This window comes from Leopardus geoffroyi, chromosome D3 (genome assembly GCF_018350155.1).
Source record: "Leopardus geoffroyi isolate Oge1 chromosome D3, O.geoffroyi_Oge1_pat1.0, whole genome shotgun sequence".
Lineage (NCBI taxonomy): Eukaryota > Metazoa > Chordata > Mammalia > Carnivora > Felidae > Leopardus > Leopardus geoffroyi.
In genome coordinates, this window is record NC_059339.1 from 42,963,523 (window position 1) to 42,988,891 (window position 25,369).

The 25,369-nt window shown below is 39.9% G+C and overlaps 1 protein-coding gene across 2 annotated transcripts in view; it reads right to left on the reverse strand.

Annotated features, from left to right (window-relative positions):
- ADCYAP1 (adenylate cyclase activating polypeptide 1) overlaps positions 1-14,769 on the reverse strand; it is a 73,571-nt gene extending 58,802 nt beyond the window's left edge. For both annotated transcript variants that reach the window (XM_045457418.1, XM_045457417.1), the window contains exon 1: positions 14,595-14,769. The gene's annotated coding sequence lies outside the window, so the exon portion shown is untranslated. The remainder of the gene's footprint in view (positions 1-14,594) is intronic.
- Positions 14,770-25,369: the final 10,600 nt, after the last annotated feature.

The following is a 25,369-nucleotide window of genomic DNA, read 5'->3' on the forward strand; positions in this document are numbered from 1 at the left end:
AAAGGGGAAGACACATGGTTAACTGATAGATCACAGGACCTGAATCTCCATCAGTTTACAAATATCTTAGTAAATTACAAGAAAAAGACAATCTTATCAATAACCTAATCTCCAGAAACTCCCTGTTGTCTTAATGATAATGCTTTTTGAGAGGGAAAAACCACCTTACCTTGTCAATAGCAAGGCCTCCAGTAATCTGTGAGTCTTCTTTAGCATATGGAAATCCCTTTAAGAAACTTCCTTTTGGAGCCTCTGGGTGGCTCAGTTGGTTAAGCGTCCCACTTTGGCCCAGGTCATGATCTCACAGTTCATGAGTTCAAGCCCCACAGCAGGCTCTGTGCTGACAGCTTGGAGCCTGGAGCCTGCTTCGGATTCTGTCTCTCTCTCTCTCTCTCTCTCTCTCTCTCTCTCTCCCTCCCTCCCCAGCTCATGCTCGCACTCTCTGTCAAAAATAAATAAATTTACAAAAAAAAAAAAAAAGAAACTTCCTCTTGACTTTATCCCTACCCCCAACTCTGCAGTATATAAGCAGTCACTTTTCACAACCCCAGTTCAGCTCTTTCTGCCCATGGGTCCTGTCCCTGTGCTTTAATAAAATCACCTTTTTTGCACCAAAGATGCCTATAGAAATCTTGCCTGGCCTTGCTTTGCCCAGCTCCAGACCTTCACTCCAAAGCCCCATCATTACTACCTGTACACAGTGATGGGGAAGCATCCCACAAAGCAGGTCAGCCTCTTTCCCTGGGGTCACTAAGATGAGAGTGTGGCTGAGGCTAGCCCCTTTCTCATCCTGTGGAGACAGCGTGTCTGCAGGGGGAAGTCTAGAAGGGACAGCAGAGATGGAAGACAGACAGCCATTAGGAGAGACGTCATGCCAGGGCTCTAAGCCCTGGTTCCTATAGCTCTACCTTTGTCTCTGGGAGCCAGCCCAGAATCCCTCTCAGCTGCATGAGCCTTGAAATTACTGTTTTTCCTTAAGCTGATTTGAGTTGGGTATCTGTCATGATAAGCCAGATGAATATAAACTAACTGAAACAATTCTGGCTATAAGAGAACTCTGTTGGTGGATTTTGTATTTTATTTTAATTAGTGGTATTTTTAAGTTGATGGGTTCTGAATTCTAGCTGAAAGGAATCCTAAAATCCGCCAAAGACAGAGAGATAGCCAAAGAAATAGAAGGACTACAACGTGAACAGAAAGACTTCTATTTCTATAATTCCTCCTGGGTAGGCCTGGCATGAGTAACAGTCATCTAAATATATAAATAGTATTAGCCCTGACAAATAAGCCCTAATCATCTCACTATGAGCCAACTTTTCCAGAATTATAAGTTGTTTTTAAAAGGACTAGAACTTAACAAATTTGTTCTTTTTTTTTTTTTTTTTAATGTTTATTCATTTTTGAAAGAGAGAGAGTGCGAGCAGGGGAGGGACAGAGAGAGAGGGAGACACAGAATCTGAAGTAAGATCCAGGCTCCGAACTGTCAGCACAGAGCCCAACGCAGGGCTCAAACCCATGAAACATGAGATCACGACTGGAGCCGAAATCAGATGCTCAACCGACTGAGCCACTCAGGTGCCCCTAATAAACGTTTTTAACCTTAAATTCCATTTGAGGAATGAGTTCAAGTTTAGGATTTAACACTGTGACAGTTTTAAGTCAAGAAAAAATGAGCCCAGTCTCTCCACCGTCTATACATAGCATGCAGAATATGTGTTTGGCATCAGACAGACCCTAGTTCATATCCCACTTGGCTGCCTACCACCTGTCATGCCTGGGGCAAAGTTACTTAGTTCCTCTGAGCTATATTTTCTTTATCTGTACATACAGATTGGTAAGTACACTGTATTTATGATGTAGAGATTAAATGAGATATAGCTCGGGGAAACTTGGTGGCTCAGTCCATTGATTTTGGCTCAGTTCATGATCTCAGAGTTCGTGAGTTCGAGCCCCTGAGTCATCGGGCTCTGTGCTGACAGCATGGAGCCTGCTTGGGATTCCCTGTCTCCCTCTCTCCCTCTCCCTCCCCTGGTCACTATCTCTCTCCCTCAAAATAAATAAATAAACATTAAAAAATGAGATATAGTTCATGTAAAATACTTAGCACATATATTTAGCAGGGCATGTATTCTATGCTGATAGCTATTATTATTATCACATCAACTAATCTAGGCTGCTTCCAGATTATCTAAACTGTGCTATTATATACAATGGAATCCTCTGTCAAAAACACTCTTGGTGGAAAGTTTCTCATGGGATTGGAAAAATGCCTACTTTTTCTTCACATTTGTATCATTATCTTATCATTTAAGGATTGTACTTTGGAAAAGCAACAATATGGATGGGGAGAATATATTTTAAAATGAAAATAATCACTTTCAATTTGATCATTAAATTTATTTTTTGTAAGATTTTATTTTTAAGTAATCTCTATACCTGACGTAGAGCTTGAACTCACAACTTCCAGATCAAGAGTCTCATGGTCCACCGATGGAGCCAGCCAGGTGTCCCTGATCACTAATTAAATTTTAATTTTAATTTTAAAATATATACCCTAGGGGTGCCTGAGTGGCTCAGTCGGTTAAGCATCCAACTTCAGTTCAGGTCATGATCTCATGGTTCTTAGGTTCGAACCCCACATCAGGCTTTGCACTGGTGGTGTGGAGGCTGCTTGGGATTCTCTCTCTCTCTGTCTCTCTCTGCCCCTCCTCTACTCTCTCTCTTTCCAAATAAATACATAAACTCAAAAAAAAAAAAAAAAAGTTTAAAAAATTCTACCTCAAACTGAAATAAGAATGGCTGACTACTAAAGTGCCAATTTTTTTCCCAAAAACCTAGCCCTTTAAAAAGATATGAAAATACAGTGTTATTAGCTCATGAAAATAAATTCACTCAGCCAGATGGTTTCCATTTGGTTCAGGCAAGTATTCCCAGAGAAATGGCCCCTGGAAAGCAATCTCTCCACACCAGGCTTCCTGTGGTTGGATCTTGGAGCATTCCAGTACCTAAATTTCCTAAATCTATTAAGCAGCAAATAAGGGCTTAGAGGCTGTCACATTTGTTCCAAAGATCTGAGAGTTCTAAATGCATAGCAATAAGAGGCATGTATATGTTAAAGTAGGACTCAGCAGAAATAGGTACTAAGAGAAATCACATGTGCCTAATGTGATTAAGGTTATCCTGGCCATCCCCACCACCACCACCACCACTTTGCCCCATGAGTAAATAAGGAAAAATCTAAAACTTTGGCCCTGGGACTTTGTCTGGCTTGGTTTGGTGTCCTAAAATTGTTCCTTTGTGGGTCACCTGGGTGGCTCAGTTGGTTGAGCAGCCCACTTCATCTCAGGTCATGATCTCACAGTCCATGAGTTCGAGCTGGGCTGACAGCTCAGAGCCCGGAGCCTGCTTTGGATTCTGTGACTCCCTTTTTCTCTGCCGCTCCCCGCTCATGCTCTGTCTATCTCTGTCTCTCAAAAATAAATAAATGTTAAAAAAAAAATTTTTAATTGTTCCTTTGTAAACACATCTTACAAAAGCCTAAGAGGGAGTTTAGAGGTTGGGGTCTTTGCCTTTCCTCCTTTCCTGTCACACTACGAAAAAAGGAAGTTAGTCATTAGGAAATGAATTTCCAGTCCCTTCAGGACTAGCAACAAAACAAAACAAAACAAAACAAAACAAAAAAAACACCCAACAACTCATCATTTGCTGGGGTAACTTGAAGGGAATGATTCCTCAACTGCTCTATTACTATCACCACCAGGATAGGAGGTCTCCCCTAATTGGTTGGGCAAAGCTTGCAAAAGGGAGAGGAGAAAGGACACAATAAAAAGCCAGCCTGAAGCAGATGGTTATATGGTGGGTGTAATGGAATTAGGTGAAGATGAGAATCTAGTCAAACAGCAGTAATCAAAGGAGGAATTACTTTAAGGAACCAAGTGATTAGAGATAGCTATTAAAGACAGTGTCAAAGAACTTCCAGAATTGATACAGAATTCCCACTTACTTGGGATTTTAAGTAAAACTTAATAAGGAAACATTCACAGGTAAATTTGCGTGGGCTCTCAAGACCTGAGGGAACTGAAGTTACCAGGCAGTTTTTTGGTGAAGATTCTCATCAAAAATATCCCTATGATAGGGAGAAAATACAAGCATTCAAGACATTGTCAGCTACACACTGGAATACAAACCATCCCTTCATGCAAGTTGAAACTTAGCAAGAAACAGCATTTCCTATGTTTGGTGGGCTCTGGACTTGTAATCAGAGTTTGATTAGCAAAAGATATGGCGGGGGGGGGGGTTGTCTTTTGTGAAGCAGGTCAGAATGATAGCCATTTATCAAACAACTCATGGGGAGGGCGTATGAAATGAGGCTGCAAACACAGGCTGGAGGCAGGGCAAGCCCAACCCCATGGGCCACGTAAAGGATTCTTATCTTACTCTATGGGTAATGGAACCTATCAGAAGATTTTAAATGTTAAGGAATGCTTCTTTTATGGTATAAACCTGTCCTGCAACTACATTACTCCCTTCCGTTCACTCAATAAGTATTTTATGAAAGTCCAATATGTATCTGTCACTGTTCTAGGCTCGAGAAACTGAACAAGACAGACAAAAACATGTCTACCACCAGCCTGGATGGTATCTTTGAACAATTTTTTTTTTTTTAAAGAGAGCTCTTCTGGCACATAAGTAGAGGCAGACTAGATGTTAGCACATTCACCTACCTCAGCTAGGCACCTTCATACAGTGTACAACATGTGCAAATGTTCATGGTGGCCCTCGACAAGTCAAAGGACTTCTGTGATAGTGGGAGCAGACAGACGATGACTAAGTAAACACAAGATAACCATAGAGGATGATGTGACCAAGAAAAACTGAAGAAAGATTTCTATAGATAGGATGGTCAGGAGAGTTTCTCTGACAATATAGTAATTAAGCCGAGCCATCAAGTATAAGAAAGACCTGACTATGAAATAAGCTGCAGTAAGAACACAACAGTAAAAGAGAACAACATGGGCAATGGCCTCGAGGCGGAACTGAGTAGGACTTCAGCAAGTAGGTGGGTGTGGCTGAAGCACCGCGAGAGGGAGGAGCAGAACAGGAAGAAATGAGGTTGCAAGTGGTAAGGTCCCCATCTATAGGACTCGGAGCTTTGATTAGATTTGACAACAGTCAACGATAACATATTGTACATTGAAAATGTTAAGAGGCTAAATCTCATATTAAGTGTTCTTTCCACAATTAAAAAACAAAGACTTTGAAAAGATTGACAGGCTTGTGGGACATGGAGTTTTATTTACAGGGATTGACAGTGCATGCAGTGACTTCTCATGTATCAGCGGGGAAATGGTCATCAAACCTCAGGGTGGGAATGATACTCCCTGAGAGAGGCAAGGGAACTGTGGGCATAGCCTTCAGGCAGGTCAGACTTTAAGAGGCCCAATGAAGAAGAGGCACTATAACATCAGAGGGTAAGAACTTACCCTCAGAAGGCAGATGACACTGGGCTTCAGTCTGTTACTCGAGGAATTATTAAACTTTTTCTGAGTCTTGAGGTACCCATATAAAACAGGGATTTAAAACACCTAACTCGGGGCACCTGGGTGGCTCAGTCAGTTAAGCATCCGACTTCAGCTCAGGTCATGATCTCACAGCTTGTGACTTGGAGCCCCACATAGGGCTTTGTGCTGACAGCTCGGAGCCTGGGGCCTGCTTCGGATTCTGTGCCTCCCTCTCTCTCTCTCTGCCCCTCCCTTACTCATGCTCTGTCTCTCTCTCCTTCAAAAATAAATAAACATTAAAAAAAATTAAAAAAAAAAAAAACACCTAACTCAGGGGCGCCTGGGTGGCTCAGTTGCTTGAGCGACCAACTCTTAATTTTGGCTCCGGTCAAGATCACAGCGTTGTGAGATCAAGCCCTGCCTCAGGCTTCACGTTGAGCATGGAGCCTGCTTGAGATTCTCTCTCTCTCTCACTCTCGCTCTCGCTCTCGCTCTCGCTCTAGCTCTCGCTCTCATTCTCCCCCTCCCTCCCTCTCTCTCTCTCTCCTACTCTCTCCCTTTACCTCCCTCCCTATAAAATTAAAAACAACAACAACGACAACACCACCTCATAAGGTTATTCTGAGAGTTCAATGAAATAATGTATGCGAACTATTACAGGACCTGGCACTTAGGAGGGGCTCAGTAAATGACAAGCATCTCTCTCTCTCTCTCTCTCTCTCTCTTACACACACACACACACACACACACACACACAAACACAGCATAAGCCTAAAAAAGGAAACTGAGAAGGAATTTCTGAAGAGGAAGGAGAGTCTGGGAGAGGGAGAGGGGTTCACCAAAGCCAACTGAGGAGACTGTTAAAAAATGAAGGTGGTCAGAGGTGTTAAATGCCCCCCGAGAGATCAAGAGGGGCCAGAAAAGCACGCACTGAATCTGGCTGTGGTAACTCTGGCAGAGTAGTTTCAATAGCATGGTTGAGTTGGAAGCCTTATTACTATCATTTGAGGAAAGATTATGAACTAGGGGAGGGACTGGAGATAGAGAACATACCCTGCTCTGTCAAGAGGGTTGGTTTAGACCAGAAGAGGAGACCCAAGATAGTAACCAAAGTGGAAAACAAGATCAAGTTTGATTCTTTGTCTAAAGATGTGAATCACTTATGCACAATGATATGTTCAGGAGGAGAAGATGGACATACAGAAGACAATGACAGTTGACGTATAGGTAGGAGGTGAGAGGTCCTAGGATCCAGAATACGAGTGGAGGGTGCTCACCTTTTGTTGTGAAATGGGAAGGAAGTATAAATGTCGTAGACTTTTGGGGATGGGAGTCAAGAGTTTCAATTTTTCACAGTGTACTAGAAGTTAGATCTGAGACTGAGGGGGGAAGGAGTTGAAGGGTAGGATTACAGGATTGACGTGCAGAATTATAAAAGTGGGTGATTGCTTTGATCTTGGCCTATAATAAATTTTGGATACTATGATTTTTAATCCACAAAATTCTTCATAGAGGAAATAAAATTACCCTAAATATAAAGGAACAGGAGCTTTTCCAACACATTTTTGAAACCAGCTCTTTGGAGAGTAAAACTTTAGCTTTGCTATTTTTAAAAAAAAAAAAGTGAGGTTAAACCCAGACTATGTGCAATCCAAAACTAGAGGCGTGGATCTCATTTCTTGAGGGTTCAAGGATGAGCACAATGACAGAAAAATTCCTTCTGACTTCTGCTCTATTATCATTTTTATTGTGTTTGTTTCCTGACAACCTTCACGACAGGCACCCTTTCTACCCGTGGGTAGGAAATTCATAATCCAAGTCTACTCCCAGAAGCTTTTGTCCCAACAATCCTTCTGAATCAATACCTGGCTCTCCAATATTACCCCTCAGTCATTTTAAAAATCCTTTAGAGGGGCGCCTGGGTGGCTCAGTCGGTTAGGTGTCCGACTTCGGCCGGGTCATGATCTCGCGGTTCGTGAGTTCGAGCCCCGCGTCGGGCTCTGGGCTGATGGCTCAGAGCCTGGAGCCTGTTTCCGATTCTGTGTCTCCCTCTCTCTCTGCCCCTCCCCCGTTCATGCTCTGTCTCTCTCTGTCCCAAAAATAAATAAACGTTGAAAAAAAAAAATAAAAAATAAATGTTTAAAAAAAAAAAATCCTTTAGAGACAAAAGAGGCTGTTATGGCTCATGGCAGAGTGACCCTGACTTCATCTGAGCTCAACAAATGCAGTGACATAAACAGCAAATACACACAGCAGTTTCACAATTCAACCAGGAAACCCGTGAGATGGGCCTGAATATGATGATGGAGTTATTTTCAAGGTGACTGTTCCAATAAAGAAACATTTAATCAAAGTAAGCAAATTCCAAGTAAGTTTTGGCTAACGTTATTGGCCTTCTCTTTCCAATGTGATGAGCATGCCATAAATTATTCACATGTGTTGATGACTTATTCTGGTCGCCGTGATGAGTTTCTGGCCACTGTGCCATGTCCCGCTAATCCTCAATTTATTCTAACAAAAGATCACTCTTACCCTGGATAGGGCATCCTGTCCCTGGAGAGATACTTCTCCCGTGGAGAAAGTGGCATGGGTCCCTGGGTCTTAAGTCTGGTCCCAGCCTGTGGACAGCACTATCCGTTTCTACCACCAGGTGGCGCCCGCAACCTCCACAGGCGCGGTGTGGCTGAGGGGCTGAATCCCAGTTTTCATCAGCCAGAATGAGGGTATGTGAGAGCAGAAAGGGTCACCTAGCGCAGCCCATTCATTGTATAAATAACAAAACTGAGATCCAAGCAAGGTCATTGACACAATCCAAACTACACGCCTGCTTTTGCGAGGGCACGATCAAGGCCTATGTCTCTACACTGTCGATCCCAAATTCATTCCACCAAAGGACCATGGTTTTCAAACCAAAACAAACAAGCAAACAACAACAAAAACACCTTTTTTTCTAACGAAATTTTATAAAGAATATTATTGCTTCTAGCCCTCCACACCGTTCCCCCTTACTTATCTAGACAAAAGAAAATGGAGTCACTCAGACTGAAAGAGTTGTTCCCTTAGGCATCTGAAGAACTACCAACCTAAGAGTGATGTTGGGGCGCCTGGGTGGCGCAGTCGGTTAAGCGTCCGACTTCAGCCAGGTCACGATCTCACGGTCCGGGAGTTCGAGCCGCGTCAGGCTCTGGGCTGATGGCTCAGAGCCTGGAGCCTGTTTCCGATTCTGTGTCTCCCTCTCTCTCTGCCCCTCCCCCGTTCATGCTCTGTCTCTCTCTGTCCCAAAAATAAATAAACGTTGAAAAAAAAAAAATTTTCTAAGAGTGATGTAGGCTGGCCAGGTGGGAGCACCCAGAGGGGGCCCTCAGGACCAGCCAAGAGGGTTTTGCAGGCTGGAAATCAAATGCAAGCAGAGAGGAAGTGAGAGCAGAATTTACTGAAGATGGAGAGAGAGCACAAATACAAACAGAATCTAGGAAACTCAGGTAAAAGAGAGCCTCATCTTTGCTGGGGTCTGGGGTTTTTATGGGCGATTGTGGTCTGGTGTGCGGGTCCTCTCAGGCATCTAGAAACTGGTCGGAACAAGGACAAGTGCTCAGGTGTCCTTCATAATTCACTCATGCCAGGGATCCAGGGGTTTTGGCGTCAAGGTGTCTGGAGACAGTGGTCTTGGAAAACATACATAACAACCCCACCTGGTGGGCTTAGATGTTATCTATCGTGCTGGAAGGCTCCAAAGAAATCCTTAACTCCTTTTCTCTTACAAGGAGGACATACATTATTTGTGTATGCGGCCTGTGTAAAGCAGGGGTACAGGTCCTAGCAAGAATAGAACCAGGAAAAGGATCAAAAAAGAAAAAAGAAAAAAAAAAAAAAAAAAAAAAGCAATCCTTTACAGGATCCCTTCAGTTTCCCTATCTCCAGAGGGGTTTGAAAAGTACTGATGGTGTGGGATACTGAATCAGGAGTCCTAAAACATGTTTCCCGTGGGGAATGTCTCTCTCAAACCCTAACTCTCCCCACTTCTGCATCTCCACTTACTTCCCAAGCCAGAAGCTTCCTCTGGGACCTCCGCCGCGTGCAGGTACCGGAAGTCCTCGTGACCCAAGCCGCAGTCCTGCCTGGGCTGGGGGCGAACCCCCGCGACACTCCGTGGTGGCGCCGACGACTGTTGGCCCTGCCTACTGCCCCCTCCGCTGTTAATGCCCCGCCTTCGCTGCTTCCTGCTGCTGAATTCCACCAAAGAAATCAAACAAAAAGCTGATCTATTCCGCTGTAAGCAACAGTTTGCAGCTTCGGCTGAACCACCAACACTATCCCACAACCCCCTTTGCAACTCAAGTTGGTTCCTTTTCGAGTCCCTTCAGAGGCAGCGGCCATCGAGCCCAACCTTCACCTCCATGTCTGTTAATGAACCTGTGTCCTCACTGTATGCCAGGAGTTCTATTGGGCAGGAAATAATATTTTCCCCATTTTGGGGGCGTCTGGGTGACTGAGCATGGAGTCTGCTTAAGTTCTCTCTCTCTCTCTCTCTCTCTCTCTCTCTCTCCCTCCCCCCCCCTGCGCCCCCCCATTCTGTCTGTCAAAAATATATATATATATCTCCCCATTTTACAGATTATAGATATAGATATAGATATAGATATAGATATCCCCATTTTACAGATGAGAAATCTGAGGCACAGAGATCACAGACGAGGGAAATGGCAGAGCCAGAATTTGAGTCTGTGTTCTTACCACTTATGGTGTGGCCTCTGCTTAGAAAACAGAAGCTATCACGCATGAGTCCCTCCCTGTATGCACCCCCGTCTCATCACTTACCTGCATCTCCATCTGTCCCTGAATCTTTCCCTTTCTACCCATAATTTTGATTCGAATTTCTCTCAGTGTCCCAGAAGACTTGCTCTGACAATTGTTTTTCCCCTTATCCCACTACTGAAACTGCTCCATGCAAGCTGCAGATAAAACCTTGTTTGCCAAACACCCTGGCTGCTCCAGAGTCCTCTCCCTTCTCAACCTCCAGGAGGTACTTTTTCACTGTCACCACTTGCCCTCACCTGCAGCCTTGCCTCCTTTAGTTTACATGAGAATATCCTCCCTTGGTCTTCTACCTCTACAGCAGATGTTCTCACTTTTTTTTTTTTTTTTTTTTTCAATGCAGATGTCGGACTCCTACCTCAGACCACATGACTACGAATCCCTGGCTCTGGGGTTCAGGCATTTGTGGTTTTTCAAAGCTCTTCAGATAGTTTGGCTAAACAGCTGGGGTAAACACCACTGCTCCCAATGGCCAGACACAACAGGTAAATATGCAATGATTCCACTTGTAAAAGGTACCCAGATAATCAAATCCATGGAAATGAAAAGTAGAACAGGAGTTACCAGGGACCATGCAGGCTCACATCCCTTCCTGGCTTCCTGCCTGCTAATTCCTACTCATGCCTCAGGCTCAGCTCAGGGCTGGTGCTGGGCTAAGTGGAAACTGCATTCTCTCCCTCCCTTGGAAATGTCTTTTGTTCTGCAGCTGTAGCTCTTACCTACATATTATTCATTCCCAAATCTACCTCCAGCCCTGGCAGTGCTCCTGAGTTCTGATGCACATTCACATTTCCCACTAGCTTGTCTGCTTCCCTCAGGCACCTCAAACCCTACCTGTCCAAAACTCAAGTCATCATTTTCCTCCTTTCTACCCTGCTTTTTCTCCTGTGTTTTCTTTTTCGAAAACTAGCAGCAGTATGTACTGTGCTATCAAATACTTGGAACTGAGCTCAGTGGCTGTTATTATTATGTGAGGATTGGGTTGGGGCACCTGGGTGGCTCAGTTGGTTAAGCGTCCAACTCTTGATTTCGCCTCAGGGCATGATCTCGTGGTTTGTGAGTTCGAGCCCCACATTGGGCTCTGTGCTGACAGCTTGGAACCTGCTTAGGTTTCTCTCCCCTTCTCTCTGCCTCTCTCTCCCTCTCCCTCTGTCTCTGTCTCTGTCTCTCAAAATAAAAAAGAAAATTTTTAAAAATGAGAGTTAACACTATCATTAGCAATAGAATTAATGACAAAGACTTTAAAAACATGGTGAAGCTGATGGTGAAGTGCCTACCACTCTATAGAATCTCTCTATATAAGATAACTTTAAAAAATCAGTCTCTGAAATATCAAGGCAGAAAAGGAAGTTTAACGATGTAACATGCTTGTACTGGAGGCCAAGTACTACGGTTGATTATCCCCAGAGCACCGTTAGTTACAGTGTAGAAAACCTCCTTCAAAAAGTGGAAATTTGCCAGAAGACCTAATGAAAGGTGGAAATGGCAAGATATATAAGATGTATAGAGTAATAGGGCAACCAAAGATTGAGCAATTTTATGTCTCTCTAAGCAAGATGTGCTATAGATTATCAAAGACTATTAAAATATGTATTGAGGATTTACTAACTAAACAAAATTAATGTGACACTGTCATAGATGAGCCCTTATGAATGGATAAACAAAATGTGGTACAAACATGCAATAGAATATTATTCAACCTTAAAAAAATGAAATTCTGACACATGCTACAACATGGATGAAGCTTGAAAACACTATGCTAAATAAGTCAGACACAGAAGGACACATATTGCCTAATTACACTTACATGAAGTACTAAAGTAGTGAAATTCATAGAGACAAGAAGTAGAATGGTGGTTTCCAGATATAGGAGAGAGGAGGAAATGAGGGTTAGTGTTTAAAGGGTGCAGAATCAGGGGCTGGGTGGCTCAGTCGGTTAAGCGTCCGACTTCAGCTCAGGTCACCATCTCGCAGTCCGTGGGTTGGAGCCCTGCGTCAGGCTCTGGGCTGATGGCTCAGAGCCTGGAGCCTGCTTCTGATTCTGTGTCTCCCTTTCTCTCTACCCCTCCCCCGTTCATGCTCTGTCTCTCTCTGTCTCAAAAATAAATAAATATTAAAAAAAATTTTTTTAATTAAAAAAAAATAAAGGGTGCAGAATCTGGGGCACCTGGGTGGCTCAGTCAGTTAAGCCTCTGACCTTTGGTTTTGGCTCAGTTCATGATCTCAGGCTTCCTGAGTTTGAGCCCTGCATCGGGCTCTGCTCTAACAGCGTGGAGCCTACTTGGGATTCTCTCTCTCCCTATCTCTCTCTGCCCTCCCCTACTCACTTTCTCTCTCAAAAAAAAATAAACTTTAAAAAAAATTTTTTTAAATAAATAAAAGGTACAGAGTTTTAGTTCAGGAAGATGAAAACATTCCAGAGATGGATGGTGATGATAGTTGCACAACATTGTGACTGTACTTTATGCCTCCAAACTGTACATTTTTAAATAGTTAAAATGGTAAATTTTATATTATGTATATTTTACCACAATAAAGAAAATTTTAAAAGAGCCATTAAGCTCAATGTTTAATAGATAATTATAGTTTCCTTAAATACATTTTCCCCAATAATAGGCAAAACTTCCAAAATGTCATTAATAAATGTAATTTAAGATGGAATATCAGTAAAAAGAACAGGTTAGAGAACAGCTTTCAAATATACCCAATTAAAGTTGGAAAGAAATAATTAAAAACAAAATTGTAACTTAGGTTGAAGGAATAGATGCAGGAGGAAGATGATAGTTCTTTCAAAGAATAAGGAAATAGGGACATTTTATTTTATACAATAGTCAATTAGAACAGAAATTATAATATAAAAATCAGTCCCCTACACTTTGGCCATTATACAAATGAAATATTTAATTTTGAGTGTCATATTGAAAATGAAGAATTATAAATATTAAAATATTGTTTTCTCTTTTTGATTGAATTCTCTCCTACTGGAAAACTTCAAATCAAAAATATGTCCCAAAATAATGAAGCTAGAATGTCTAACGTGTTCATCCCCAGCTGCTCTTATAGAAACTTTAGTAGAGGGGCGCCTGGGTGGTGCAGTCGGTTGAGCGTCCGACTTCAGCCAGGTCGCGATCTCGCGGTCCGGGAGTTCGAGCCCCGCGTCAGGCTCTGGGCTGATGGCTCAGAGCCTGGAGCCTGTTTCCGATTCTGTGTCTCCCTCTCTCTCTGCCCCTCCCCCGTTCATGCTCTGTCTCTCTCTGTCCCAAAAATAAATAAAAACGTTGAAACTTTAGTAGAGACAGAGGTCCCAGAACATCCGTGTCCTCCAGGCCCCCTTGCCTGTGGGCTGTGGCAGGTTGCTACTTCTGGCCAGTAGAAAGTAGCCGGGTAACATGTGTCACTTCCAGGCTGGACCAGTTAAAAGCCAGTGTGCCATCTGCATATCTCTATTTTCCTGCTCTGGTGACTTTAGCAGGTAAGATAACAGAATTACGAGATGAAGGAATTTTGCATCTCCAAGGTGAGGCATGCAGACAAGCCTGGCCAGCTTGCACTGGACCTTCTGTGAGAAATAAACTTTTGTTTTTTGAGTCACTGAGATTTGGGAGTTTGTTACATAACATAGTTACCTTATACTGGCTAATACAGGGGGTAGTCTACAGCTGATAAAGTGGGAATCATTATCAGCTTCCCTACTCATTGCAAGATTAGTTTTACCTGTGGCCACTTTAAAAATCTCCAAAGTAGGGGCATCTGGGTGGCTCCGTTGGTTAAGCGGCTGATTCTTGGTTTCAGCTCAGGTCATGATCTCACATTTCTGTTGTGTTCAAGCCCCGTATGGGGCTCTGTGCTGATAGTGCGGAGACTGCTTGGGTTGGGGTTCTCTCTTTCTCCCACCCCCCCCCCCCCACCTCTCCCCTTTCCCACTCACTCAGTCTGTCTCTCAAAAAAAAAAAAAAAAAAAAAAAAAAAAATCCAAAGTACCCTGCATTAAATACTAAGAAACACTAGAGGGCACAATTGAGTTGTGGAAATTTTGGGCCATGATTGTAAAGGAAGCAAGGTATGAAATCTTAGGAAAATTAAACAACGCAACAGAAAAATGGGTGGTGAAAATCATTAGCTTTGGAAACAATTGTTTTCTTTGTAAATCTTTTAACTACATTTCACCATTTAAGATCATTGAATTAAAAGTGAATTTGCAATCCTTTAATATTAATACAAAACCAATAAATTCCCAAAACATGTAAAGCATATACATTTACAAATAAGAACACTTACCTTGGAAAACTAGTGGGAGTGTTCTCAGGGTAAGAGAAGAATTTATTTCCCATCTTCAGATACGCCTGTCTACTGGCGATGACCCTTAGGCCATGGAATTGGTATGTTTTCTAACCTGGTCAGCTTAAGAAAGCTAAAGTTTTCTAAGGCCCAGTTTTCATAAGAGGTGACCAGATGTTCTAAACATCAAGCTGTGACAGGAAGCTCCCCACCCACTCTGAATGTCATGCTGAGTTCTGAGCAGACTTCCCTTTCCCGTTTCCTTTTTCCCCTCTCTCTAATTTTTTTTCTTCAAAGTCTATTCAAAAGCTGCTGCCAAAACTGTCTTCCTCTATTGTTGTTCTGATGACATCATCCCCTTCCCAAACACCCCCTTGTCTTTAGTCTTATGGTCAAAGTTTGCCTTCATTCCTTTGGACTGCCTCTGTTGTACCTGCCTTTACTTCATCTCCCCGCTATTTCCTGCTTCTCTTCATCAATTGCTACATCGGATTGTCATTTTTGATGTCCCACTGTTGAGGGGTATCTATTCATCTTTACCTCTAACAAAGAAAGCTTTCCCATTCCTCTATCCCAGACTTCCCCAGGTCTCTTCCAAACTAATTTCATTTATATCCGCATTGCTCAAGAATACATCAAGCACCTTCTGTCTGCCGGCCATTGTTCTGGGCACTGTCACTGTAAGAGGGGGTATAAAACATTAAACTCAAAACTATCAGGAAGCTGTTCAAGTTGGGGCTTTGTGGATCCAACTGGAATTCATTCTCCATTAGAGACTGAAGGCATAGAATTGCAGGAGAAAAATGTGCAAGAATGCCAAATAACTACTATCAGAGTGGCAGATTTGGGGTAATTCTAATTTTTTTTATCGTCTTGTCAAGACTATAACTTCAGGGGCACCTGGCTGGCTCAGTTGGTAGAATATGTGACTCCTGATCTTGGGGTTGTGAGTTCAAGCTCCACGTTGAGCACAGAAATTACTTAAACACACACACACACACACACACACACACACACAATGACTATAACGTCAATAAAAAATTTTTGAGTCCTTTTTTTTTTTAAATAAAGATTAGAGAGAGAGAGAGAGAGAGCGTGAGCAGGGGAGGGTCAGAGAGAGAGGGAGAGAGAGGATCTGAAGTGGGCTCTGCACTTAAGCAGTGAGCCTGATGGGAGGGGCTCAAACTTAGAAACTGTGAGATCATGACCTGAGCCCAAGTCCAGAAGCTCAACTGACTGAGCCACCCCAGTACCCCCCAAAATTGAGTCTTAAATTGGTGTTAAAGATATAAATCCTTTACCAAATTACAAAAACTATCCTTATTTCCACTGCATACCAAACTCCTATTTAAAAAATTGTTTTTAATTGGGGCACCTGGGTGGCTCAGTCTGTTAAAGCATCCGAGTCTAGATTTCCTTTTCTGTTCCAGGCACTGATGTGGTCTTAGGTGCTAAAGATATCAGGATAGATAAGATAAAGGCTCCACCCTTAAAAAGTTCAGTACAGTAAGAACTGGAGGCATTTGATAGAAAAATTCATGTCCAAAGACAAGAGCTGTAAACATCAAATCATCAGACATTTTTATTTCCTACTCTACCCCCTGTATAGACCCCCAACTTCTGGCATCATTTGCACTCTATCTCCACACACATTTTGGACTCTGAAACTCTGCCCAAGTCATCTTCTTTCCTTTGAGGAATGTCTTTATAGAATTGATTTCTTCATTATGTCCCACTGCCTTTTCAAAGCTCTTTTCAACTGTCTGTAAGATCTCCCTCTACTCTAAATTCCCAAAGATTTTATTTTCTATGCTCTTCATTAGCATGTATCAGATATGAGCTATTATTCATCTTTGTGTATAATATTCTAGGTGCTAAGCTTCTAAAAGCAGGATATATTCTTATATTTCTTTGTTTCATTCAGTACAGTGAGCATTTCTTGAGTAACAATGATTTCTACTATTGAATAATGAAGGGAAACTGGGGAATCATCTCTTTTCAATGTCCTGATTTTTCATAATCTACACAATGAGGAAAATTCTTGATAAGGGGAATTTTATGTAAGCTATATTTTGTTACCAAGAGGAGAGAAATATAAGTAGGTTACAAATGTAATAATTTGTTTGTAATGTCATTATGAAAATAAGGAAATTAATCAATATCTATTACTGAGATTAGATATTTTCTGTCCATGACAAATATCCAAAAGTATTCCCTTATGTAAGGATTCTAATCTATAATCAATAGTTAAATTCTAGCTTTTGAAAAATGCTTAAGCCATATGCAATTTGTAGTTCACATTTATTGATATGTGGTTGAGGAACTGAGCTCTCTAAGAAAACAGGCAGGGCTGGGAGCACCTTTGAATTGTGGAGGTAGTGGCCAAAAGTGATTATGAATCAGACTTGATTAAAATAGTGATGCTACCTGTTATAACGGCACAAACTTGGACACACTAGCCTTACTAAGTCTCATGAAAATTAATAAATTAGAATTTTATTCTCTATCTTTTGTTATAAATTAAAAAGGATATTCATCACTAAGGAATATTTCTGACTCTCAGGACATGTGAACCTCATTAATGCCCAAATTTAGAATTTATAGGATTGTTGTGAGGGATGAAAAGAGCTGTGATGATGTGAAGTACTAGTAACTTGCCTAGAACCTTGTGGTTGTGAATAAATAGTACCTGCTGTTAAGAAGGGACAATAGGTCCAAAATGGAGTCACTTGTGCTAAGCCTACCTCAGCAAGCCTAGATTTAGCACCCAATTTAATTGCAATTTCAACCTCTCCTGGGAATGTAATCTTAAACTAGTCAATCTGGAATTTCCTGGTCAGCAGTACAGTGCAGAGCCTGCTTGGGATTATGTCTCTACCTCTCTCTGTCCCTCCGCCACTTGTGTTCACACTCTCTCTCAAAATAAATAAATAAACATTAAAAAAAAAATTACCCAGGGGCCCCTGGGTGGTTCAGTCAGTTAAGCATCCAACTTCAGCTCAGGTCATGATCTCACAGTTCATGGGTTCAAGCCCCACATCGAGCTCTCTGCTGTCAGTGCAGAGCCCACTTCAGATCCTCTGTCTCCCTCTCTCTCTGCCCCTCCACTGCTCTCACATGTTCATTCTCTCTCTCTTAAAAATAAACATTAAAAAATTTTTTTTACCCAGTTGAATATTTTTAACACTGCCTTAGAAAATAAATGTCCAGAAAGCTTGTAAGGTTGTATGTGGTTGCTCACACTAAGTTCTTCATGGTAGTTCTGCACTATTCCTATGTGGTTAAAATCTCTGCTAAATGTGTTCTTCCTCTGCCTTGTGGAATTTCATATCTGATTTTTCCAAAACAGCTTTTATAGGCTGGAAGTTTATCTCTCTGTTATGCTTTATACAAATGCTTTTCCTTTACATTATTTAATGTTCCTTGTGGGGAATCATTATTTCAAGCACTGCTCCAAGAGTATGATTATAGAGGTTTTTGTTTTGTTTTGTTTTTTAAAGAAACTCAACCAGGGATCTCCCTCCCCCTTTAAATTCCATGATGAATTTGAAAAATTCTATCTAAACAGCTACATTGTTCCTGGCCCATTAGACATTAATAATTCACAATGAAGCATTAAAAAGGAAATGTGAATGGGGCACCTGGGTGGCTCTGTTGGTAGGGCATCCAACTTCGGCTCAGGTCATGATCTCACGGTTGGTGGATTCGAACCCCGCGTCAGGCTCTGTGCTGACAGCTCAGAGCCTGGAGCCTGCTTCGGATTCTGTGTCTCCCTCTCACTTGGCCCCTACCCCAACTCATGCTCTGTTTCTCTCCGTCTCAAAAATAAATGAACATAAAAATTTTTTTAAAAAAGGAAATGTGAAAAATGTACATGTGATTGTAACATAAAGGAAATATTCACGATTTGAGCTGAACCAGAAATAATAATAATAGTCTCTGTAGTTAAACTAAATCTTCTAAATGCTCCATAATAGTAAAATACAAATCCCATAGCAGATGGAAGCGAAAGAATGAAAGTATTACATTTGTTTCAAATAACTGCAATAACAGAAAACATACTAAATACATGTATACTGTGTATGGGGGAAACAGCAACATTTCAGAGCTAGGGGAGAAACTATAACATGGCTCAGAGAATCTGGGGCTTAACTCAAGCAGGATCTTTTAATACCAAATTATTTTAACTGAGTTTCAGTTTAAAAGGAGGGGGGGATAACCTCACAGATTGTGGAGAAGATGAATTTAAATGACTTAGCATATAAATCATGGCAAGTGCTGGGTAAAGAACACAACAGACGATAGTTTCCAATTTTTATTACCAACAAATTGGAATGTACTTGAGCAGCAGGGACCATGTCCAAATAATTTTTGTGGTTGTTGAATTAGTAGAATAGTGAGTATGTATGTGTGCCACAGAATATAGCTATCATGAAAAGGAAAAAAATAGGAAGACAGAGAATCTAGCGTTTGTTGCTGTTGTTTTAATTGCATTGACTTCAGCCATTCATTTAAATTCTGTTTTTCATTTCTCATGCATCTTAGTATCATTTGCCTTTTTTAGAAGCTAATTAGAAAAATTCTGAGAGGAGGAAAGACACTAGGCATTTTTGTGACCAAATTCAACTGAACTAAAGTTGAATAAATCTTTATATTAATAGGATGAAACAAAGGAATTTACAAGAGTTCTGTTTTTTTCTTAAGGGAAGACTATTTATCACAGAGAAATATTTCTCTCTCTCTCTCTCTCTTTTTAAGTGAAAAATTTCTGCTACACAGCCCCGACCTTGAGATCTACAGAGGGAACTGGGAAGAGAGTTGATGGTCTTAAATGATGTGTTGACTGTCCCTCCCCCACCTCTTTTAATGCTTTCTCAAATATGGTTTGTTTATTCACCACCCAAAATACATAATTTTATAATATTAAGTAGAGAAGGACTACAAGATCTTAATCTGTCTAAAATGTTTTAAAGGGTTTTTTTTTTTTTTTTTTTTTTGCTAGAATTCTTAATTGAATGACATTATGGTTAAAGTGTTGGTTCTAAAATTAACTATTAATTTCCAGTTTCACCACTTCTAGCTAAATATTTTTATCTTAGCTGTGGCCTTCTTTTTCCCTCATTTTCTTTGCCTATAAGATGGGAAGGATTATAATAATTGTACTGCTTCATAGTTTGCAATGAGGACTGGGTTAATACCCAGAGAGTTCAGAATAGCTTCTGACACACAGTAAGTGTTCAAAGAATGTTACCTGCAAGTTTTACAAGATCAAATAGAGACTTTGCTACTACCAAATAGAATAAACTGACAGAATTTTATACAAGGAAGGACATTACAAATCAGCTAATACAGTGGATTGCAAACTTTTAATTGTTACCCACAATGAAAACAATATATTTTACATCACGACTCAGTATGTACACATCTATAAGGGAAACAAGAGTTTGGCAAAATAATACTTATTATATGTAGTAACACTCATATTTCTTTGTTTCGTTTTCTAAAAAAGGTTGGTTGCCATCTACTAAATTGCTTTGCTACTTACTGAGGAACTGCAACCCATAGTGTGAAAAAATCTGATCTAATAAAATCCCTTCACTTTACAGTGGAGAAAACCAGAGTCTTAAGAACTTGGGAAACGTACTTAAGATTACATAGCTAGAAAACATGATTCACCACATGGAATAAAGGATAAAAATTATATAATCTTCTCAATAGATGCAGAAAGAGCATTTCACAAAATCCAACATCCTTTCATGATAATAGTTCTGAACAAATCAAGTATAGAAGGAACATACTTCAACATAATAAAGGCTCTATGTGACAAACCCACAGCTAACATCATACTCGATGATGAAAAGCTGAAAGCTTTTCCTCTAAAATCAGGAATAAAACAAAAGAGCCCACGCTCACAACTCCTATTCAACATAGTACTGGAAGTCCTAGTCAGAGCAATTAAGCAAGAAAAAGAAATAAATTTAATTTCCAGAAAATACGGGTACAACTGACAATCTTATTGGAAAAAATTAGATCACTACTTCCTATTCTACAATATAAAACACATTCAAATGCACTAAATTTGTTCAATGTAAACGGAAATCACAAAAATAGTAGAAAAATATATAAATAATTTTAGGATCAGAAAGGAAAATTTAAGAATGTCAACTTAAAAGAAACCAAAAAGAAAGAGATCGATAAATCAATTAAAATATTTTTCAGTTTCAGGGAACCTGGGTGGCTCAGTCTGTTGAGCATCCATGGTTTCAGCTCAGGTCATGATCTCACAGTTCATGAGTTCAAGCCCCACATTGGGCTCTGTGCTGATGGTGTGGAGCCTGCTTAGGATTTTCTCTCTCTCTCTCTCTCTCTCTCTTTCTCTCTCTCTCTCTCAAAATAAATAAACTTAAAATTTTTTTAATAATTTTTTTTTTCAATTTCTCTGTACTAAAAGAAAATCCACAAATAAAGATAAATGGCACATGAAAACTTGGGGGAAATGTTGCCATTGTTTATGAAAAATAAAGAATTCAAATATTCAAAATATTCAATAAGAATACTTAAAAATCCATAAAGAAAAGAACAATCACACCTAAATGCAAAGTTGATTCAGGACAATTCACAAAATTAGAAATATGAATGGCCAATAAACGTGCATAAAATTTTCTAGACAAATTTTTCTTTCTTCAGATGGACAATCAGTTGTCCTTGTATCCTATCCTTTCCATTGGAAGTTAGTTACATAGTGTTTATTTCCTTATATTTATGTACTTTATCCTTTGATCGATTCTTTTTTTTGAAAAAATTTTTTAACGTTTATTCATTTTTGAGTGACAGAGAGAACAGAGCGTGAGCGGGGAGGGGCAGAGAGGGAGGTGACAGAATCCAGAGCAGGCTCCAGACTCTGAGCTGTCAGCACAGAGCCAGATGCAGGGCTCAAACTCACTGACCTAGGCCAAAGTCAGACACTAAAGTGACTGAGCCAACCAGGTGTCCCAATCCTTTGATCAATTCTGTGTAGCATAAGTGGTGATAGATACGCTAACTAACATTATTATGGTAATCATTTCACAATAGATGAACGTGTATCAAATCATCATGTTGTATACTTTAAACTTGTATAATGTTATATATCAATTATATCCCAATAAAGTTGAGGGAAAAAGATTACATAGCTACATAAGGGCATAAAATTCTGGAACCAGAATTTCTTTTAATTGAGAAATAATTTACATACCATAAAATTCATCCTTCAAAATGCACAATTCCGTGGTTTTCAGTATATTCAGAGAGATGTGAAACCATTACCACTATCCAATTCCAGAATATTTTCAGAACCCCAGAAGAAATCTCACACCCACTAGCAGTGAGACCAGAATTAATATTTACTCCCAGACCAAAGATCTTTCCACTGTCAAAGCTTTATATGGATTTCCATATCTTACGGTAAGTAAAGTTTAATAAGTGTTTATATGTCTAAATGACCAAATTTATCAAATACTTGCTTAGACTTTGTATGATTCTGTGCCATTAACCATCTCAAAATTTTATATAAATATCTATCTATCTATCTATCTATCTATCTATCTATCTATTTTTTGATGTCTACCAGATTGTTGAGGACACATGACAAACACTTAGGAACAGATCCTATGTATTCTAAACAGACTCAGGAAATGTTTTGTTTTTTGGACGTATAGCTCATCATCTCAAAGGAAATGAGACTAGTGACTTTTAGAGATAGTATGTAAGACTTGGAGCCTTTTACAAAAGGAGGAATTTTTTTTTTTTTTTCTATTTCAAGGTTTCAAACAAATTCACAACTAGACAATAGGTCCTTAAGAGGTCTAAGGAGAATCTACATATTTTCTTGAACATATTTTTTGAAATAAATTTTAAAGTACCTCATCATAATATAAACCGAAATTTCCAGTCTGGTTTTTAAAATATCCATTCCTTGGTCTCTGGTTTTGCTTCTATTTTAACTTGTTGGAATTAATTTCACATAAAATGAACATGAGTGCCAATTTTCTATTTTATGACAAAAATTACCAGGTCTCTAAAAGAAAAATCTCTACTTTAGTCACTTTTGGATTATTTAAATAGTGTTCTCTAAAGTGTGAGTCATTGTATATTTTTTGGTTCCTGAGTGCATGGTTGTTTGAGTCTTTAGTAAACACACTTGCAAGAATTCATAAGGACATAGGCCAATGCAAATTAATGACCAGAACTCAGGGCTCAAAAAAGGTGAAATGGTTGTAGATTAGTCCACTACAAAGAAATGAAAATGATGATAATGACAATAAAACCAAGAAATAATTTTAAAAATACAGTAACCAGTTATTTTAAGCAAAATTAAAAAAAAATTTAAATCAACTTAGGTATAAACGGTAAAAACTGATTTTTACTCACTAATGAAAATTTACAAAAGAAAATTATGTATTTTAAATTAAATTTGATAGGATATTAATTCCTCCTTCTCCAAAAAAAAAATAAATTCTAATAAAAGCTTTGAAAATCTATTAATATTTACATTCCTTGGATTTAGACACAAAGAAAATACCCTACCATTAATTTTTAGTTCTCCAAGTTAATAAAGTCCTGAGATCTTTTTAAATACAATATAAAATAAAATATACAGAATTTATCTGTAGATATTATACAGATGCTTTATGAATGAATGAATGATTTTAAAAACATGAAATAACCTTTCCTAGCATTGGGTTATTAACTGTTTACTGACTCTAATCACTGAGTTGTGGTTACCATGGAAGGTTTAACTATAATTACCTAGCTTTGGCAGATTTTAATGTAAACCTTAACATTGACTGGTAATTATGCTGTACATGTAGTCATTTCTCAGACATTTGGTTCTCTGTCTGAAGACCATGGTTTGGGGGAGGTACCATTGGAAAACTGACAATAGATGCCAAAGGCTAACCTCCAGAAAGGTATACTGAATGTATGTTGTTTTTTTCTAAATTGAATTCATTCTTTTTAGTTTGGTCTCATGAATCTTTTTCAGTTTTCCCCCAACCCTTTCTTTGGGATATAATATAATAAAATAAAGAATTTCCCACAAATCCATAGAATCCACATTTCTTTTTTTATAGATTCCTATTGGGGTACCTGGGTGGCTCAGTCGGTTAAGCTCCAGACTTCAGCTCAAGTCATGATCTCACAGTTCATAGGTTTGAGCCTCGCATCAGGTTCTGTGCTGACAGCTCAGGGCCTGGAGCCTGCTTCAGATTCTGTGTCTCCCTCTCTCTCTGCCCCTCCCCCACTCACACTCTGTCTCTCAAAAATAAACATTAAAAAAAATTTAGATTCCTATTTATACAAGCAATTTGCTAATTTTAATTATTCCAGAATTTGGAAAAATAAATGCTGTTTTCATGGCCATTAAAATAACATTTAAAAATAATTTCCTTTTTGTAATCACAAAGACTTTTAGTAGAATAGATGTTGCAAACTTTCCTCTTATTAGCTGTGTGCTGCTTAACCTCTCCAAGCTGGAGGAATCCAACCTGTAATCGGGGACAATACTACCAACCTCCAGAGTGATTATGAGAATTCAGTGAATGGTGCAGGTAAAGCACTTGGCATACATATGGGTGAGGGCATAATAAAAGATAGCTGTTGCTGTTTTTGTTATCAATCCTGGTATCTGCATTGCCAATGTCATCGTCTCATTCACATTTCACCAAAACATAGATCTTGTTGCCTATATTATTCCCTTAGAAAGAAGACAAATTGGGGTGCCTGGGTGGCGCAGTCGGTTAAGCGTCCGACTTCAGCCAGGTCACGATCTCGCGGTCCAGGAGTTCGAGCCCCGCGTCAGGCTCTGGGCTGATGGCTCAGAGCCTGGAGCCTGTTTCCGATTCTGTGTCTCCCTCTCTCTCTGCCCCTCCCCCGTTCATGCTCTGTCTCTCTCTGTCCCAAAAATAAACATTGAAAAAAAAAAAAGATTTAAGAAAGAAGATAAATTAAGCAGCTATTTTAAGTACTCAAAAGCCCTATTTATATACAAATCAAAAGAAGTGTCAATACACTTTACTAAAGGATTAAATGCATCACAGTTTACATCACATAATAAAATCTGGTCAGATGTTATTTTTAATTTTTTTAAATTTTTATTTATTTTTGAGAGAGACAGAGACAGAGTGTGAGCAGGTGAAGCCTGCTTTGGATTCTGTGTCTCCCTCTCTTTGCCCCTCCCCCACTTGTGCTCTGTCTCTATCAAAAATAAACAAATGTAAAAAAAAAAAACAAATTAAAAAAAAAAAGAAACAGGCTCCAGCCTCTGAGCTGTCAGCACAGAGCCTGACGCCACCTGGAACTCACAACCTGCGAGATCATGACCTGAGCCAAAGTTGGACACTTAACAGACTGAGCCACACAGGCACCCCTGGTCAGATTTTAATTTGCTCAGATTTAATTTACTTTTCACAAATGTGAAAAATAATTATCTATAGCACTGAAAATATAAAAAGATTTTGTTTTAAAAAGGATATTAAAGGTTTTTAAAAGCATAGATTCATTCTCAACATATTTTTTAAAAAATGCCAACCACTGGGGCGCCTGGGTGGCGCAGTCGGTTAAGCGTCCGACTTCAGCCAGGTCACGATCTCGCGGTCCGTGAGTTCGAGCCCCGCGTCGGGCTCTGGGCTGATGGCTCAGAGCCTGGAGCCTATTTCCGATTCTGTGTCTCCCTCTCTCTCTGCCCCTCCCCCGTTCATGCTCTGTCTCTCTCTGTCCCAAAAATAAATAAAAACGTT